This window comes from Mastigoproctus giganteus, chromosome 1 (genome assembly GCF_048544385.1).
Source record: "Mastigoproctus giganteus isolate SK-2022 chromosome 1, ASM4854438v1, whole genome shotgun sequence".
NCBI lineage: Eukaryota > Metazoa > Arthropoda > Arachnida > Uropygi > Thelyphonidae > Mastigoproctus > Mastigoproctus giganteus.
This window is the reverse complement of record NC_143575.1, coordinates 213543826-213564828: the sequence shown is the minus strand read 5'-3', so window position 1 is coordinate 213564828 and position 21003 is coordinate 213543826. Positions and strand designations below refer to the sequence as shown.

Genomic DNA, 21003 nt, shown 5'->3' with positions numbered 1-21003 from the left:
ATAGATTCCTAAATGCAGTGATACATATTATGCTATCAAGTTTAAGTTATACCGTATGTTTAATCGGTCTCAGGCGAGGGTAGCATGGTTTTTCTCCCTAAAACTAGGGTTTTTCGTCCAGCCAACACAAAATCGACCACAGAACACATGCAATTTAGAGACAGTACAATATGATCTTAATCGCTGATGTTCCTAAAATCCAACAATAACAATACCGTATGTTATCAATACCCAGGGGCTCACATCTGGTGAGTATGGGCTTAGCACACCCAGGGTTCAGAGATGGATATCATCATTCTTCTCTTTCTCAGTGATTCTCTCTCTCTCTCTCTCTCTCTCTCTCTCTCTCTCTCTCTCTCTCTCTCTCTCTCTCTCTCTCTCTCTCTCTCTCTCTCTCTCTCAGGGTAATTCGGAATTTTTTTTTTTTTTTTTTTGTCTGGTGCAGCATAAGCCTCAGGCTTCCTTGCACCATAAGGCTAATAATAATAATAATAAGTTCAAAATATACGTTACGCCATACCATTACGATTGCAGAGCGTTTAAATTTAATTATTTTAGTATTTTTTTTAGAATTATAGTAATATCCTTATTAAAGGTAAAATTTCTTAGTTATAAACAAAAAATATATGCTTAGCAAATTATTAGAACCTTCCAGCTACTTATTTATCACAATTAAAACTGTACTGTTCCACTGCACTACTGGTTACGTACTACGATATTCGCGCCAAACACCACTAAAATAGCGGTACAAATAATAGTCTCAAGTTAAGAAATCACTAGCTAAATTTAAAATTAAGCTAATCAACGTGATTAAGTCTATTAAACTACTTGTCAAACATAATTTAATACGTTAATTAATGAAAATAACTAAAATTTTCGAAAAAAACTTATCCGTTCCAACGGATAATCATTGGCTTCGCTGTTGTAATCTCTCACCCGATGATAGTCAGCGAGTTCTTTGATCAGCAGTAATAACAGCAGGACATGACAACCACGTTGTACACTTGCTACCGCTACCTGTCAAGGGGCAGACCCTCACCCCCAGGAAGAAATAATAATAATAGGTAATATTTACTGAGTGCATTGGCTGATTCTAATGTGTAGAATGCATAACTGTGTTCCCTTCACTTACTTGGGCATGTATTTGAATATTATGTATACTTGCGTTAATATTACTGACAATGCAAGAAAATAATAGAAAAAAAAAAAATACACGTCCATTAAAAAATGAACAGTAGCTAAGTATGAAAATAATTTGTTCTTTTTACAATGCATATTAAGTTAAAATTCATCCCGCTTGTCAGTATAACAATAAAAAAAAAAAAAATAGAAAAGTAATACAAAAACTGAAGGAATTACATTCTGGAAAGCGCTTCATGTTTATAAGTGGCGCCATCTAATGGAAGAAATACTTATTCACTACCTTGTGACGTGTTTCTTTATAGAGTAAAGAGAGGCAGAAAGATTAAATAATTAATAATTATATAATAATTATTGCTGTTTATATAATTATAAACGCAATTATATAATTATTTATTTATCATTCTTTTAAATCACTGAAATGTAATTATTTTCTGTTATTTATACTTTAATGTTATTTATTTAATTATTTATCTCAACACCAACCAGGAAGAATAACCTCTTAGATCTCGTTCTAGCCTCTATTACTTGCGCCCTTGATTACATTGCAGAAACGTCATTTGACTCAGATCATGTGCCTATACATGATCTGAGCATGTCAACCAACACCCAAGTTAGAAGCCAGAGAGACAACTAAAAACGTTGACATCACTAGCCTCAACTTACCTGATGTAGACAAGTCCATCAGAATCGCCTCTCTCATCCCCTGGGACGCCTTACATCCTTGTGACTCAGAACTACAGCTGCGAATATTCTCACGAACTCGATCGACATGGTTGCCAAATAAGCAGTCTCTAAAAAAATCACAATCAGTCCACATACCAAACAGTGCCAGATTCAGGCATGGGCTAGCAGGGCATTTTCACGGGGCGCCATTCTTTAAGGGGCGCCAAAAGCAGAAGAACGATTCAAAAATATCTATATCCTTAGCAAAGGGCGCCAAAAAAATCATTCTGCCCGGGGCACGGAAATACTTTGGTCAGGCACTGATACCAGACTTTGGTGGCATTCAGAACTCAAAATGAGTTTCCAGCTGAAGCAACAGCCACATCGCACATGGAAACAGTCACAAAATATCAGTGACCGCATTGCCTATTGAAGGGCACGAGCTCATTCCAACTGACTGAAATCTCAGGCAATCAAAATGTATGTCAACTGTAATCTGGCTAAAGAGAAAAATTCCATATAAGAAAGTTAATCTGAACTTTCTTTCCTCAGCAACTTGATCCACAATTGTGGCTCGATTTCGTCACAAGATTTGAAAATAATCCCCCTCCAAACTCAAATTTGGCTCTACCAACGGAGCCCACCCAGCATGAAGTGTTGAATATCATTCAGATCACAAAACAACAGCTGATCATAGCCATCAATTCTCTACAAACCTCGTCAAACACCGGTGATGATGGAGTTGCCTAGTTCATGCTTAAATGTCCATACATTATTCTGTCACTTTTAATTAACTTCAACTAGTTACTCTCAAACTAGATCTTCCCACAGCAGTGGAAAAACTATCTCATCAGACCTTTAGTTACAGTCGCCATCGCAATCCGAACACTACCGATCCATCTTCAACTCTTCCAGCCGGCTGAAGCTTCTAGAGCAGATCTTGCCACCCCAAATTCACTACTCGCTTCCAACCAGATCAACGATCAATCACCAATCTGCTAACGACCGCTAGTACTATCTTGTCAGCACTTGAGGAAAGACAAGAACTAGCAATTACTTACATAGACACTTAGGTCGCATTTTATGTTGCCCAAGTAAACCAACTTCTCACTCTCCTGTAATGCCACTTCCAGATCACAGGGAACATACTATGCTTCCTCTCCTCTCTTCTGCATGACAGGGTTGTAAAGCTTCACACAGGAGATCGCACCCTTACAAGATTCGTCACTGCAGGAGTGCCACAAGGAGAGGCCCTCTCGGGCCTTCTGTTTTCATCTGTCATCTCCCCACTGTTTGCACATGCTCAGTGTGTACTGAACTATGCGGATGAGATAAAAATACTCACTCTCATTATCCCCAATGTTAAAAGCGGAAATTAACAAGATTCTCACAGCAGTAGCATCTTACCTCTGCCAGTTCGGGCTCAAGATCAATCCTGCTGTCCGAATTCATAGTGTATTCACTGAAAAACAATCCTTCATCTCTCCAGCCTTCAGTACGCAGCACCCTCATCCCAATTGTATCCAACCATGGTAATCTAGTGGTTGTTTTCGACTCCATGTATACTTACATGTCTCGGTGGGCATTAAAACTTCGATTTAATGCCCACTTAGACATGCTTCTCACACGTGCTTCAAGACTCCGGTGGATAACAAAGTAACATCTCCTACATATCACTGATAAGAAAACAACCGTGACGTACATTAGAAAAGCCATCTTTTCACCTTTACTCTATACTGCTGAAATTTGGGCCTCAGCGGCACTGTCAATAAAGAAACCACTCTCTCCAGAAGAATTCTGGCTCCTAAAGTGGGACAACAGGAAGCAAAACCTTCCAGATCTGCTTCAACCACGCATGTTGCCGAATCTCTTGGTATACCACGACTTCCCACCTTAATCTATGACCAACGCCTCCTAGCAACAGTCAAAATGATAACAGGCATAATTGCAACACCTTCATTCTGGGACACCTGTGGCCGGAGGATTTCCCCCTGCTGCCTTAAGGGCAAATCCCGTGCTCTACCCGCGTTCAGCAAGACTCCATCAGGTTCCTCCCTCAGCAGATGTTCAGCACGACAGGTTCCTCGTTCAGCAGATGTTCAAGAAGAGTCAGAATCTTGACGGCGACTTGAACAAATTCCCCGCTGACCGGAGATATCGGAAAAAAATTCTGAAAATTCAGCAATGACTCATCTGTACCTTTGCATCTACTTCTGTCTGATTGAACTTGTGCTCCTAACTCGATGTAAAGCCAGCTTTCATTGATAATTGTATCCCGGAAGTATCGAGAGGTTGTTAACCCCTGGCCTTATGGCCATGAACGGCAATAAAATTATCTCTCTGTTCAGCTTTTACAATTTATTTTCTAAACATCTAATACACTGCTTGATAAAATTAACACGTAGAAAACGTGGTTATAACTCGTGCAGTTTGCAATGAAGCAGAACAAAATTTGGTACGGTGGTGTGCCATAAAATAACGATGAAATGAGACAGCGAGAAACTTCGGACAGTTATAAGGGACATTTATAGAGGTTGTATAAGAATTACAAAAAAGCTCACATTACACGCGTCGATATAAGATGTTCGAAAATATGGTCACATGACATCAATACAACGTATAGATCTTCCACGTCTAAACAGGTCTGACAGCGGTAAACCATTCTCGATATAAGACTGGCTATAAGATTTTGCGGCAACAAATCCCATTCTTACACCAGAGCAGACATTAGCTCACCAAGTGAGCGAGCAGTTGGCTGTCGGTCAACTCTGACCAACAGTCTCTAGCCGACACAATGCAACGCCCAAGGGTTTCCCCACACATGATCCATCGGATTTCAGGCTGATGATCGTGATGGCCCCGGCAGTCGTTCAATATATTCAGTTCCAAGGTGTTCTCCATCACTCGAGCTCTATGTGCAGTGGCGTTGTCGTGAATGAAAAGAAAATCTGGGCCAACCGCACCCCTACCTCTGAGCAATTACAGTACCCCTATCAAAAACATGAAGAAGGATGTGGCAATTGATGATCATTATTCCAATCCACACGAGAACACCGCCTCCCCAGTAATTTAATTATGTTAGAGGGATGGTACTGCGTTCCTCGTTGTCTCCAGATGAAATTGCGCCTAGGATCTGTTTGGCCTACAAATCATCAGAAAACAGAACGGTATCCCTTTTGTCAGACTCCATGTCATGGCACCATTTGCGACGAGCTCTGCGGTGGTTTGTAGTTAATGGGATACAAACCACTGGCTTCCTTGTGTAAATTGAATTGAGCCTTCTTAACACAGTCAGGTTGGAAATGTTTTCATCTGTAACCGCGGCAACTTCAGGTACTGGCAGTCACCTGCCTATTCGGATTTCAGAGAAAAACAGAAAAATCCGCTTGCAGTGGTGCTGAGAACATCATGATTGGACACCGGACCATTGGAAGAATGTCATGTAGTCAGACGAATCGCGATGCACTTTGTTTTGCACAGATAGTAGGCAGAGAGTGTGGCGAGAACCTCATGAAGCGATGGACTAACCCAATAATCTGAAGCTGGTATCGTAATATGGGGAATGTTTTGTCGGACTAGGTCCTTCGATGCCGGTGGAAGGTTAAATGTAATCCAGGGAGTACTTGAATTTTGTATCAGATCGATTGCATCCTGCACTGTTATACTTTTATCCCGAAGGTGATGGCCACTTTATGAATGATAATGCAACAGCGCATCGTAACAGAATCGCGCAAGAATGGACACGATTTTGGCAAGCATGACACAGATTTCCAGCATCTTACACTTTCACCTGATCTCAATCTTATTGAAAATTTGTGGGATATGCTGGAGAGAGCTTTTCGGCAACGAAGTCCTCTTTCTTTGACTTTTCGCGGCTGCGCGATATTTTTCTGGATGAATCGTTACAATCAGACCAATTAGACTAGCATCAAACACCGAACAGAATCCATGCTGCGCCGCACATTTGCTGTTATTCGTAATAAAAGCAGCCTGATTCAACACTAAATAAAGGTTCGGGTTTTTTTTTTTTTTTTTTGGCCGCTGTGGGTACTTGGACAGTTACAGTCGTATTTAAAGAGCACATGACCCAGCTCTGTCACCGTCATTGGAAAGACCACAGCGCTCCCCGATGGCTTAAAAATTCCAAAAAATATTTTAAAATTCCTTCCAAAAAATTTGGAAAGAATTTTAAAATATGACAATTTCAAAATTCTTTCTAAATTTTTTTTTTCGACATCCGAAAAACTGAATTGAGAATGGAAAAACCCACTCTTGCCACTATTAGCTGAGGTCTTCATGGAGAGAGTGGAAACAAATATCAATCCGAACCCAAAGTTCTGAGGGAGTTATGTTGACGTTGTGCTAGAACCCTAAGACTATGACTACGAAAATTTACACAAATTCTTCCATCTTATAAACCACCAGCATCCTAATATTGTCTTTCAGAATGGAAGAGCTGACTATTCCTTGCTATCTGGCTACGCAGACATGATCACAAAATAGTAAATAGGCAAACAGGAAACTCGCAGAGTCCTCTTGAACTTGAATACCACACTAAACCAGGTATAAGATCATATATCCTCAAGGTGCTGAGAATGTGTAAAAGAGATATACAATGTAAAAAGAATTGAAAAGAAAGATAGATACACAGATAGTGTAAAGTGTATAGTGTGTTTAGGGTCTAACGGCACCAGGGGTTTCCCCCATCTCCGCGTAGCACACATTGTCGTGTGATACAGAACACTGTAGAGGCTCGAGATTTAAAAGTGTACGGATATTGTAGAGTGTTGTGTTGTGTATCGTTGTTCATTTGACCTTTTAGCCGTTGGGCCCTGGTGGGGTCCACCATTTGCGACACTATGCCCCTGGGAGGCAGGTCAGGTACACCACTATTAGATATTTACTCTGGCAGATCCCGCCACCTAGTTTCCTGAGATTTCAGTGGATAAGACCTAAAAAAAAAAAAAAAAAAAAAAAAAACACTAGGATTCGTTGGGCAAAAGGAATACAAAGATTAAAATTTGGTTGTTGGGCTCGATAAATTTTGACATGTGTTTGACGCTAGTAGTGAAGATGGAGAGGGAGGGGAGACTGAAGCCTGCGAGCCAACAGAGAATGGGCATGCCCCAAGGAGTCAGTGGGGCATGCCCATGCCCCACCAGAGGGAAAAGAAAGGGTGGTGGGGGAGGAGAGGTAACCGTCTCCTACCCGCCGAGGGACGGAGAGTTAAAGTGAATCGGGTAAGAGCATCCTATTCAGACCGCCAGGTGGCAATGGCAGCGGAGCTGGAGGTCATAGCTCTTGTCCTGCGGTGTCACAGATCCCAGAACAGGTGCATTCCAGGAAAATTGGTGGAAGGACTAAATCAGGTGAGTCCTAAATCAGGTAGGTTCTGTGGTGGTGGAAGAGTCCTACGCTTTCCGAAGACCTTGGGCGAATTTGGAAAATGCAGCATAGGTGTCCTCTGATTCCAGGAGATATTATTACCGGAGTCTCGGAATGAATTGGATTTTTTTTATATTATTATCATCATTAGCCAAGGTGCAAGGAAGCCTGAGGCTTTTAAAATTTCTGAGTTACCCTGAGAGAGAGAGAGAGAGAGAGAGAGAGAGAGAGAGAGAGAGAGAGAGAGAGAAAAGAAGGGAATCACCAAGGAAGAGAAGAATGATGATATCCAGCTGAGGACCCTGGGTGTGCCAAGCCCATACTCACCAAATGTGAGCCCCTGCTGCACCGAAGGTCCTCATATAATGGGTACCGGTAAATAAGATGATCCCTTGATTCAAGTTGGCCACACAGATAACTATTATTATTTTTAGACCACCCGAATAATTAAATTCATCTGCCATGCTGTGTGTCGTATGTCCGTTAATTGCGTGTGTTCTATGGTCGATTTGTTTGTTTTTCTGGAAGAAAAACGCCAGTTTTTGGGTGGGGGGGGACCTTACTACCTACGACTGAGACCGATTAACTCAGCCACGGAGTGAAAAAAGCCCATTAAAGTTCCTCACGTCATCGACGGGATTCGAACCCAGGCCTTTTCCACCCTGCGTGGGGAGGACGGTGACGATACCACTGTGCTTCCCGCGCAGACGGCCAGACAGATAATGGTATTTCTAAAATCGCAAATGAGACAAAAATCAAATATCAATGGAATCATTACAATTCTACATATCGTAAGATAAGCAGAACTTTCAATTTGTCCACCTACTATACAGAATCTTGCCCCTTAAAACGCATATTCTAGCATGCTTGAGACCGACTAACTCAGCCACGGAGCAAAAAAAAAACCCCATAAAAGTTCTTCGCGTCATTGACGGGATTCGAACCCAGGCCTTTTCTACCCAATATGGGAAGGGTGGTGACGATGCCACTATGCTACTGCGCAGAATCAGATAGATATAAACTATTAAACTCTTATATTAGGGTCACCTAGAAAGTCACTTCAACTAGCCATGTGTATTGTGTCTGTAAATTGCGTGTGTTCTCTGGTCGATTTGCCTGCTTTGCTGAACGAAAATCTCCCGTTTTCTGGGGGAAAAACTTGCTGTCCACACCTGAGGCCGACTAATTCAGCCAGGGGATGAAAAAACGCCCATAAATGTTCCTTGCGTCATCGATGGGATTTGAACCCAGGTATTTTCCACCTGGTGTGGGGAGGACGGTGACGATACTACTAAGATAGTAGTAGTAGTATTTGGAGTTAGGCGCCACATGTGGTTTCCCACATCTGCGCTGTATGTACTCTGTGATGGAATACAGAACTACTGCATAAGCCAGAAAAAAGTCTAGTGTCTGGTTTATGCTGGGTTATGTTCTGTTGTTGTGTCTCTGGCTACTTGGCCGCAGGGCCCCTAGTGGAACCCTACGTTGCCCGCCACCACCAGGATCGCCTGAGCTTTCTGGACGGAGACCAAAAAAAAAAAAAAAAAAAAAAAGGGAAGAGAGTGAGGAAGATAGTAGAAGTGGTGGAGTCAAAGTAGGCAAAAGGGGGCGCATCCTCCAGCGGAAAGAAGAGGTGGGAACGGAGAAGTAGGAATCACTCCTGGTCTGGGAGCCCACCGAAGGCCAGGGAAAGGAAGACAGCTTGCAGAACAAGGGCGTTCTGCAAAGTTGGGAAGGTGCAATGGGAAGTGTCTGAGTTTGATATATATCAGTTCAGTGCTGTCATTCCAACGCGGAAGATGTCCAGTTAGGTGTTCATTCAGTTCTGAAAGTGGCCGGTGATGACAGAGGAGCATATACGAGGAGAGATCATAGCAGTTTCAGGAACGTCTGGTGTGGATGTCTATGTTTTGGGATCAGACGTGGAGAGTTGATACCAACGCCTTTTGAAGACTGCTGAGGCATACCTGTTAAAAGCCAACAACGCTTCTTTTGATTTTAACAGGTTGCTTTTTGGACTGAGTGTGGTTAAATTTATATCCAATAACAGTTGATTGCATAGGTCCAGGTAGATGTTACAGGAGTGCATTACGTTGTGCCAGTTCTCCAGTTCTCCACAAACACAATGGGTATCGTTTACAGTCCTGATACCACTGAGCTAGTAAAGTGTAAAGTGTAAAGTGTAAAGTGTATTTAGGGTCATACGGCACCAGGGGTTTCCCCCATCTCCGCGTTGTTTACATTGTGATGGGTGTGCCAGTTTGCTGGAAATGCCAGAGATTTAAAAGTGTATGGATATTGTTCATATGTAGTGTCGTGTACCGTTGTTCATCTGGTCATTTAGCCGCTGGACCCCTACTGAGGCCCAACGTTGCCCCACTTTCGCCCCGTGGAGGCAGACCAGGTACACCAGTATTATAATTAATTTACTCTGGCAGGTCCTGCCACCTAATTTCCTGAGATTTCAGTGGCTAGGACCTTAAAAAAAAAAAAAAAAAAAAAAAAAAATTCGCACGTTGTATGTTGATCACATACATGTTTCCCGGTTTTAAGGTGTTGCATTTGAAAATTTAATGGCCGAGGAGAGGGCGAAATAATTTAGAGAAGCTAGAATTTTGGTGTGGGTCTTGCGCTGGCATAGAGATAGAGAGGGGAGGAGACTGAAGGCTGGGGGGGAATAGCTAGGAAAGACTGGGGTCAATAGAGTAGACGACCCCAGCATGTGCCAGTGGGGCATGCCCATGCCCCACCAGAGAGAAAGATGTGGGATGGCAGGGGGGAGGCAACAAGAAGGCTGTCGCCTCCCCCTCTGCCAGGGAAGGGAGGAAAGTGTGCCCGGCAAGGGAGCCGGCACAGGTCGCCATATGGCCTGGCGGCTGCATGTCTGCTTGAGTCAGGTCCTTGTTGTCCCATCCGTGTGTAGGTTCCTGTCTGTGGTTGTCACTTGGCAGCAGGACAGGTGTCTTAGTCAGGTCCGTAGTTGTGGGTATTTAGTCCAGTCTGTACTTATGTCTCTATCTGGAGTCATGGTCATTAGTTATTGGATCCTGGGTCCATTTGTTGGATCCGAGTTTGTCCAATTTTTTTTTTTTTTTTTTTTTTTAATGCTGTTTCTTCCTGGGATGCAATCCCTTTGTGGATTGTCTTGATGGTGACTGTCCGTGCACCTTATATGGTTGTTTGCAAAGTCATATATTGTGAGCCTGAGAAACGCTATTGTGGCTGTGGGGGCGGAAGAGTATACCTTCTGTGAAAAAGATCTTGTGCAAAGTTTGCCAGTGCTTTGTAGCTATGCTCTTCCTCCAATAAGCGTTCCTCTTGATTCTCTGGTACATAATGTAATTCCGTAATTAGTCGGCATCGGAGGTCTTCATAAAGCTTGCAGTGGTACATTAAATGCTCCCACGTTTCCACTAAGCCACAATGACAGAGGGCAGTGTTGCTCAGTCCAAAGGTCATTAGTTTGAATCTGATGGCGCCGTGGCCAGTTAGGAGGTACGTGGCCAGCAATCCTGGGGAGAGCCAGCTTGGGTATTTTGGGTATACGGCCGAGACAGTTGGGAGGAATTTTCGCGTTATTTGCCCTTTTGTTGAGTTTTGCCACCGTGTTTGCCAGGTTTGCTGAAGATATACAGTTAGTCTTCTTTTCTCTATTTTCGGTTCGATGGCTACATTTAATGTGAAATTTAGGCAGGTATCCGGAATGCCTCTGGAAAGGCTGTAGAGGAGTCCACTGCGTATCACTTCCAGGTCCAAGGGGAGGGCACCCGTGAGCACCTGAAGCGCGTGTGTACTCACTGTTTTGCAAGCTCGTGAGATAGTCAGTAAGATGTACCTCTGTATGGTTTCTAGTTTTCTTTTATTAGTTGCAGTGGTTGCTTTCTTGTACCAGACACCCGAGGCATAGAGGATGACTGGCAGGAACACAGTTTTGTGAAAAAGAGCAAGGGTTTTCTTCTTTATGCCCCAGTCCTTGCGGGTGATTCTTGCAAATAGTGACGAGTAATTTCTGATTTTGTTTCTGAGATAGTTAAGATGGGGAGTGAAGGATAGGTTTCTATCAAGGACAACCCCAAGAAATTTCATTTCTGTGGTCAGCTTGACGGTGGTTCCTTGTACTTTTATTTGGGGGGGTCTCCTGGTGTCCAGGGTTCCCCGAAGTAGGATGGAGCTTGTCTTAGTGGATGATATCTTCAGGTTATTTTCGTCAGCCCATTGTTGTAGAGTGGCGAGCGCCCGGTTTGCTGTGTTTTCCAGCTGTGCCCTGGAGTTTTCTGCCAGTGTCAGGACAAGGTCATCCGCATACGCATGGGAGGTTGCATTTCCGAGGTTGAGGTTGAGGAATCCGTCCAGGACCACGTTCCAGAGCAGTGGGCCCAGGACGGAGCCCTGTGGGCATCCTCTGTAGATGCGTCTGGTTATTGTACAGTAAGGAGCAGTGACTTTTACTGACCTGTCGCATAGGTAACTGCTGATGCAATTGTAGAGATTACTTGGGAGTTTGGCCTCACGGAGCCTGCTGAGGACGCTTGGCCACCAGAGGGTGTCAAACGCCCCGGCAAAGTCAACCGCGATGGCAAGAAAGTATTTGCGGTCTGTTTCTGTTGCAGCGTTGATGATGCTGCGTAGGGCATCGGTGGTGGAGTATCCTTTTCGAAATCCAAATTGTTTGGGTGACTCTAGGCCTGCGTTTCTATAGTGCTTCTCTATCCTGTTTCGCAGGAGATGTTCAAGAAGCTTGCTGAGAACTGTCAGGAGCGCTATCGGGCGATAGGACCCTGGGAGGTCCTGCCTCTTCGTGGGATTCTTCAAGATTAGCCGGAGCGTCGCCACCCTCCAACTGCACGGGAAGTAGCCTTCTTTGAGGCATTTATTGTATAGTTTCAGTATTTCCTCCGGGATAGTGTCCACTGCTTTCTTGATGATCTCTGGCTCTAGGAGATCTTCGCCTGGGGACGTTTTGTTTCTCAGCTTGGCCGCCGCGATCTCCAACTCAATCTTGGTGAAAGGTTCCTCAATTTGCTGGGTTGTGTATATCCTGTTCTGTTGGCAGAGCAGTACTTGTTCTGGCGTAGCGGGATCAGTGTGCTGCAGAAACATAGCATCCAAAATATTGTTGACAGTTTCGTGCCACGTCTTTGTGAACCCCCCTTGCGGTTTCCTCATTGCTGGGAGTACCTCGCCTCTGGGAAGCCTATTTGTAGTCACCCGATAGACCACTCCCCAGGGGTTGTCATTTCCTGTCGTGGAAACTAGGTGTTCCCATGTACGCTGTTTTCTTTCTCTGATTTTTGCTGTGTATTGATTCCTTGCAGTGCGGTATCGTTCCCGGAGCGCCTCTACTTCTGCAGTAGGCCAATCACGTCTAGCCCGCTGGAATTTTTTCCGACAGGTGTTTGCTACCTGCCTTAGTTGCTGAAGCTCAGGGTTCCACCAGGGTACCGCCCCCGGAGATGGTTTCTTTCTTTTGATAGATTTGTCCGCCGCTTCTGTGATAAGTCTCACCAGTTTTGCCTGGTGTTGGTCTGGGGTTGTCTCTTCTGTATTGAATGTGTGGGCGGCCACCCGTATGGTCTGTTGGAATTTGGGCCAGTCTGCTTTTCCTATGGCGTATCTGTGCTGTATTTGTCTGGGTGTTGTGCTTCTGGCTATTGTTCGGTTTAGTTGGAAGGTTATTGCTCTGTGGTCTATTGCGCAGACAATCAGACAGATCTCTAATTAGTATTCTAGACCAGGGTTGTCAAACATATGGCCAGCGGGCCAGAATGCGCTCCGCCGAAGATTATCATCCGGCCCGCCAACCTTTCTTAAGTGTGGTAGATAAATTAAGAATACAAAAACTTTTATGCGTTGACATAACTGGTTGACACGTTGGTCGTACTGTACGTTCCGCGATGTGCGGTTTTGCGGATAATACGTAAGTGCCAAAAAGATTACTCTAGTTCACAAACGCAATCTGTTTCAGTCCGCAGGCGGCCTTACATCTAGGTGGTGTTGCCTCAGCGGCCAGCTGTTTACCCATGGTGCTGCTCTCAGTGGCCACTGGATTCACGAATAGGTAGAGTCGGAGCAACATCTCCACTAGTTTAGTTCTCCGCCTTCTTAGTAGATACGAACAAATATCTTGCTGAATTGAACATAAAGCTACAAGGAAAGAATCAACTAATAAATGTTTCTAAGAGCGTGTTACAGCCTTTACCGAAAAATTAAAGATGTTTTGTAAACGGTTACTTCTTAAAAAAAAAAAAAAACTAACCACTTCATAACACTTTCAGCAAGACGTGCTGCGACGATTAAGTTTTAAAAAATACGCAGCATTTTTTAAACTTAATTCGTTTATAAGGCCTTATAAACGAATTTGATCAGAAATTTGCAGATCAGGAATCATAGACTCCAGCTTAAATTTTTTCCATTTAGCATAAATGTTGTTGTTCTTCCTCTTGGGTTGCTCCTTTGTATCAACAGTTATCCTCGACCTAACTTTTTTTTCTTTTTTTTTTTATAATGTAATTTTGTTCTTCCACTCTTTTCTGTCCTCCCAGTCTCCATTCTTCAATTTCAATTTTCTAGGGGGGGGGGTGTCCATTCCATTGCTTTTTTAGGTAATCTGTCTTCCCCCATTCTCATAACATGTCCATACCATTCTAATCTTTTTTGTTCTATTTTGTTGATTATGTTTATTTGAGCGTCCATTGCTTTTCTTATGTCTTCATTCCTAACCCTTTCTAGTTTAGATCTTCGGGCTGATCTTCTCCAAAAATCCATCTCGACAGATAGCAATTTCTTCCTTTGCCTTTCCTTTATAGTCCATATCTCAGATCCATATAGTAAGATACTCTGAAAAATTGCATTATATAGTAAATGTTGTTGAAGTAGAAAATCCTTTCAGCTAGAATTAATTGAAGTTAAAGCCGGCAGTCATTTGAGGAAAGCTTTTGTTGAGAATGACATTTTCAATTTTAGTAAATGCATCAACAACGGATCCTTTCCCAATCTTTCGAGCCCATCCTCATCGTTGACACAGTGAATGGGATGGTCATTACCTGTTCCATATGCCATGATCATTATTTGGTCGTATCTACCAAATAGCGCAATATTTGGTAGATACGGCCAATACGACCATTTTGGGGATATGAGACACATATTGACACTGAAATATAAGAGATTCAGAATTTTAATATGGGGAGTTAAATGGGCACAAAAACGAACAAGTATTTGTTCCTTTTTTGTTCAGGAAATACTCAAACCTAAGACAGGAAGTCAAAGAATTGTGGCATATGGAACAGGTAATGACCATTCCATTCACTGTTAAACGATGAGGATGGTGCCAAAGCATCTTCATAAAAACCCAACAGCAATAGGTCTCCAGAGAACACCTACAAAGAACTCCAGATAGCTGGGATCCTGAACACCTGCAGGATAGACAGAGAGTTCCCGAATCAGTAATAGTCACCGAACATAACAACCATCCCACGAACCTCATACTATTATCCATCGCGGGATGGGAAAAACCTCATTAGGAGAAGAAAGAAACAATAATAATATGGAAGGTTTGAAAAGTCCAACTGAACCATGCGTGGTTTAATGTAGTAGAATAAGTAGATGCTACTTGAGCATCTACGCGATGAGTAGTTGATGCTACTTTCGCCTACGGTCTCATAGTACCACAGAAAAATCTTCAAAGAATCCTTTTAATAAGATGTTACGGATATACAACCATCAATCGAAAAGGAGGGTGCCTGACACTAGATTAATTAGACATGTTCGTAATACCTCAACAATCTATTTGCGTTGTTTCATGGCCCTCGCGGGTAGCACATTCGATAGAATCGCCAAAAAGACACGAGCTCAAGACTCGTCAATGATGAGAGGAATCTTTATGGGAATTTATTTTTTATTTTATTTATTTTTCACAACGTGGCTGAGTTAGTCAGACTAAGGCGAGAGCAGCATGTTTTTTTTTTTGTTGTTTTTTTTTTTTAACCCGGAAACTCAGGTTTTTCGTCTATCAAACAGAAAATCTACCTCAGAATACAGCGATTTACAGAAAATATACACGAAGCAATATAGCCTTAGTCACTAATGCTCCTAAAACCCTACAACAGCAGCTTTGTTTCATTTTCTACAATAAGTTTTAATTTACTTTGTCTGGATAGTTTAACTTTATTCTGTTATTTTGGTCATCTCATGCTAGTTCCAATCTCACTAGCAAGCTGTCTCGTTTTTATTTATATATTTATTTTTCGATACATTTAACACGTCACTCCAAACAATAATAGATATCTAATTATCTATTACTAATATCTCGCATACTCTCGAACGCAACTAGACTACGAATTGAGAGTTTCATCAGAATTGCAATTGTCAAGCTACAGAGAGGAAGCATTTCCTGAACTTTCTTGGTGAGAATTTTATCCTTTTATATAATATTGCTCTTTCATTTAAATGTAAAATTTAAATAAAGTATTTAATTATAATTAAAAATTATCTAAACGTTTTTTCTGTATTATACAACCTGTTAGACCAGTGGTTTTCAACCGGGGTGCCGCAACAACGTTCCAGGGGTGCCACGTAATTTGGGTTTAAGTTACTTAAACTTATTATTATTTTTTAATTTATATGTTTATTTCATTATAAAAAGGCGTACAGTATCTTTTAAATTTGTGGTGATCTATAATTAATGTTTACTTAGTACCTCTATATAAAGAATAAAATTATTATATACTATATATATGTAATTTGTATTATGAAATGTAATTTTTATAATTATATTATTGTAATAAATATCATGTAACATATATATGTTTTAATATTATATATATATATATACATAATAATGATATATATATGTAGTGGTAGTGGCATGTGATGCAAGAAAGCAAGTGTATGAGCTTATGCAGCATCAGCCAAATCACACCATTCCCTCCAAATGACTGTCCAGTTCCTCCTTAAATTTATTCAAGCTATCAACTTCCACAACGACAGATGGAAGTTTGTTCCAGTAGTTAACCACCCGCTGGCTAAAGGCAAATTTCCGCACATCTATTCTACATCTGTCTTTTCTTAATTTGAATTTATGCCCCCTTAGGTTCGTAATCTGAACAAGTGGAAGGATCCCATCAGAATTCAGCGTGCTCAACCCATTCAAGGCCTTATACACCTCAATCAGATCATCGCGGAGGCGCCTAGTCTCCAGCCACTGCAATTTGCAAAACTTAAGCCTCTCTTGGTAAGAGGATCCCTTCATTCCCCTCACCAATCTTGTTGCCCTTCTCTGTACACGTTCAAGTAAATCTATATCCTTCCTAAAATGAGGCCTCCAGACCTGTACGCAGTACTGAAGGCGTGGCCTGACCATTGCCTTATACAGAGGGACAATCACCTACTTTTCCCTGCTAGCAAAATTCCTATATATCATTGACAAAACCCCATGACCTGCCCTGGTAGCTTGTCTGTATATATACATATATATACATACGGATATATACAGAGAGAGAATCGGATCTAACAGGCAGAAAATTGAGTAGGGGTGCCGCAAAATAAAATAAATTACTTAGGGGTGCAGTTATTAAAAAAAGTTTGAAAACTGCTGTGTTAGACTATTTCTCTGAGGCTGGAAAACGGATCCCATAATTGGGAAGATTAATTGGAATTCGTGGACTTCCGTTTACGGTAATATTATTTCTAATTATTACTTAGAAATAATAAATGAAGAATTTTGTCCAATGTGTAGGTGGAGTGATATGTATAATTTTTAACTTGAATTTTATTACTAAACCGGTTATGGTACTAAAACTCGACAACATCAATCAAAAACAGTTTTATAGGAAATCTTATTAATTTCAAAATCCCACAGGAAATACGACTACAATCTGTTATTATCAGAGCAGTTGTTATTATGCCATACAGTACGATTAGGATATTTCTGTTTTGCAACACTAGCAGGCTATGAATAGTTTACTCCATGTATGATGTGAAGCAGTTGTTTGGAGTTCCAATTTATACACTACATTTTTATGTGTTTAATGAAGTATCGATGTATTCGTCAGTTCAGTTATAAGGTTCAATTATATTGAGGTTATCATCGCATGTGTGGTAATGGGCAGACATTTTATGGAGACCCTGGGCAGCACATTTGGTATAATCACCGACCTTGCCACACTGGCTGGAAAAGACCTGAGTTGGAATCCCGTCAAGGACGCGAGGGATTTTTATAGGCCTTTTTCACAACGTGGCTGAGTTAGTCGGTCTCAAGCGATGGTAGCATGGTTTTTCCAACTGTAAATTCGGGTTTTTCTTCCAACAAAGAGCAAATCGACCATAGAACAACACACATTACAGACATATTATATACGGCCTAAGTTGCTGATGCGCCTAAAACCCTACAACATCAACAAGATTTTACAGGAGAGTTTGTTAAATTAAGAATAAAATGGAACATTCCATCTCAGCTCAACAAGTCTATCCGAACTTGCCATTTTTCGGAATTTTATAATTTGGTCATTTAAAGATTTTCGAGTCGTTCCAAAAATTTCTTTATAATCGGGCAAATAGAGATCCGACAATTATTATTTTTATTTTATTTATTTATTTTTTTTTTCATAGATATTATCATGGGCTATTCATATAACTTCAAATTATAGATGAAACATTAAATATTTTTGGTAGTTGTGTGCTGACTATCATAAAAGCAACACCTCATAAAGCGTTGCTTTTTTGATAAGCTAGTTTTTTGTTGTTGTTGTTGTTGTTGTTGTTGTTTTTTTTTATCAGTTTATAAGTTAAATGCTTTTATCAATTAAATACAGTGGAGCTTGGATAATTCAAAGTTGCTTAAATTCGAAATATTGGTTGTCTCGAATTATTTTTCTGCACGCTGAGCTTCCTATTCTATAAAAAAATAATTATTTAATTCCAAATAATTTTGATGCCCCTTCAGCTTTCACTTATTCAAGCTTTACTGTATTAAGTCATGAATTATTACTATTTTCTTATTATATTAATCCAGCAGAACCTGAAATACGTCTTATCTTTCAACTATTATTAAAATCCATTAAGAAATAAAGTACATGTACTTACAAAAAATTCTGACGCTATTTTAATCTGAAGTATGTGTTGCTGTTTGCTTATTTTGTTATATAAATCATAGAAGAACCTTGAAATATGTGTTGCATTTTAATTTTTATTAAAAATTCAGGGGAAATAAGTATTACAAAAGGTTGAGTGAGTATTATGTTGTGAGATATGTACAGTGAAGTAAAGACAATTACTTTTATATATTATTGATTAATTAATCAGTAATTAGTCGGTAACAAGATGATTAGTTAATTACTTTGTAATAAATAGTTTGATAATTTACTTTTCGCTTCGATTAATTACGGAAAAAAATTTAGTTAATATAAGAAATAAAAATACTTCCATTCTGAAATGTAACGCACTGCATACTTTAACTTCTTTTTTCTTAAGTTATTTAAATTTTGATTTTCTGCGATTAACAGAAGTTAAAAGTAAATGACTAATTAACTTGCAACCAATTAAGTAACTAATAATAAATGAAAGTAAATTTTTTAGTTATTGCATTGCACCTCAACATAACATTCATTCAATTTTTTGTAATTGTTAATTTATTTCCTTAGATTTTAATAAAAATTGAAATCCAACACGTATTTCTCGTTTCTCCTGTGATTAATATAATAAACAAATAGCGAGATTCATTATTTATTTATTCAGTAAACTGATAACAGAAACACGAACTTTTCCAAAAGCAAAGATATTATGTGTGCAGTGCTTAAACCCAGAATTTTTCTTCGTGCTACAGCAAACATAATATACAATGCTTCAGCTGTTATTACAATATATGACAACCAATGTATGAAAAAAAAAATAATAATCCATATATATATATATATATATACATTATAATTAGCGAATTTTCATGAAATTTTATATTAAACTTCACGAAAATACATCCACTGGGAGGTGTGCTGTTACATGCGGACGGACCAACGGATGAATATGTTGAAAACAAGAAGAGCTTTATGCATATGTGAATGCGCCTAAAAATTGTAACAGGTATCTTTATAATATAGGTATGTAGGCGAATTAATTTAAGTATTTTAAACATTAATTTAATTTAAGCATTTGTAAACATTATTGTGTTGTAAAATTTTGTGTCCCCTTTTTTAAATTAACGTGTGTGGTGTAAAACAAGGATTTTTGGAAGCTGAATTGTAATATAAGTACGAAGTATATGCACGATATTATGCGCAAAGTTATAAAAACATTACATAATACCGTACAGTTTTTCATTTGAAGTTTTTGATTTGCAAAATTTTGTGGAACCCTGGAATGACACTTTCGGAATCCCAGTTAGTGAAACTATTCTAATTCCTAATTTTTTCTCCCCAGAAATTTAAACACTCAAAAGAAGTTTTAAAAAGCACTTCACTGACTTCTTAAAAATCGTCATGTATTTTTTTGTGTCTCTTTTCGTTTTCATATTGCTTACTATTTGTCATACAAAAAAGGAAAAGTTAATTCACAAATAATAAGAGTTCTTATTTGTCAATCAGTAATTGTAAAATGCATGTTTTCTTTTCTGGTGAAAGAGTATGTAGAAGTTTGAAGATGTACAAAATGGAACAAATTTTATGCATTTATATTTTACAAACGTAACAACAACAACAAAAAAAAAAACGTTAATCTGCAAATGCCCTACTTTAAAAAAAAATGCAGTTGAGTGAAATGCAAAGCCTATGACAGATATGACTGACTCTTTCCCATTTCAATTACTAGCATCTTATATGCAATCCATATATCACATACCAATGATGTTTTGCTGCGTTTTCTTTTAATTTTTGGCGTGTTATTTATGCATAATGAGCCTATTGTCTTTACTATGTGTGTCCGTCCATCTGTCCGCATCTAACAAGTCGACTCCCAGTGGTTGTAATTTTATATTTTATATTTGACTCTTTTAGAAAGATTTATTGAACCATTCCAAATTTCTTTAAAATCTGACAAAAGAAACCGCCACTTTTTTTTTTTTTTTTTTTTTAATCCTCATGTAATATGAGTATTAATAACCTGACTGTATGAATTTTCATGAAATTTTATATTCGGGCCTTTTAGAAAGATTTATATAGCCATCCGAAATTTAATTAAAATGAGTCCAGTAGAAATCCGATAATTATTATTTTTGTCCGTCCATCCACATGACTTTCGCTGAATGGATTTTTATGAAACTTTTCATTTCCCAGTCGTTTGTCCAGACTTTCCAAACTTCATTAAAATCGGACCAACAGAAATCCGTCAATTATCATTATAATAATTTTTTTTTTTTTTTTCACGCAAATCCATAGACCATATATTGTAGCTGAAGCAGTGGATATTATGTTTGTTGCCGTGTGCTGATTTGGAGGAAGGAAGGCATGGTGGATTTGCAGGAATGAAATGTTGTCGGTTGATGTATAATAATCGTTACTTTTTGCTCTTTCTTTTGAAAAAGGTCCATAAAAATTCCTCTCGTCATCTACGGGACTCGAACCCAGGTCTTTTTCACCTGGTAGGTGCGCTGATTCCATAAACTGTAACCCACGAGGTTCTATTTTTTTTTTTTTTTTTTTTGTTATAAATTACGAATTATTACTACTTGCTAAAGCGCCTAAAATGTAGCGCACTGTATACATTAACTAACTTGCTATATCTAACATGTCTCCAGTGAGAAGTTTTATTGTATATACGTATTAAAGTTTTATTAATGGAAATCAAAGGCGCATTTTGGTATTTCATCACAGGCGCCAGAAATCTTAG

General features: G+C 39.8%; 1 protein-coding gene across 1 annotated transcript in view; it reads left to right on the top strand.

Annotated features, from left to right (window-relative positions):
- The first annotated feature begins 15573 nt into the window (after positions 1–15573).
- The window catches only part of LOC150091508 (beta-1,4-glucuronyltransferase 1-like), a 155060-nt gene continuing 149630 nt past the window's right edge, over positions 15574–21003 (top strand). The window contains exon 1 of the mRNA XM_090376024.1: positions 15574–15593. The gene's annotated coding sequence lies outside the window, so the exon portion shown is untranslated. The remainder of the gene's footprint in view (positions 15594–21003) is intronic.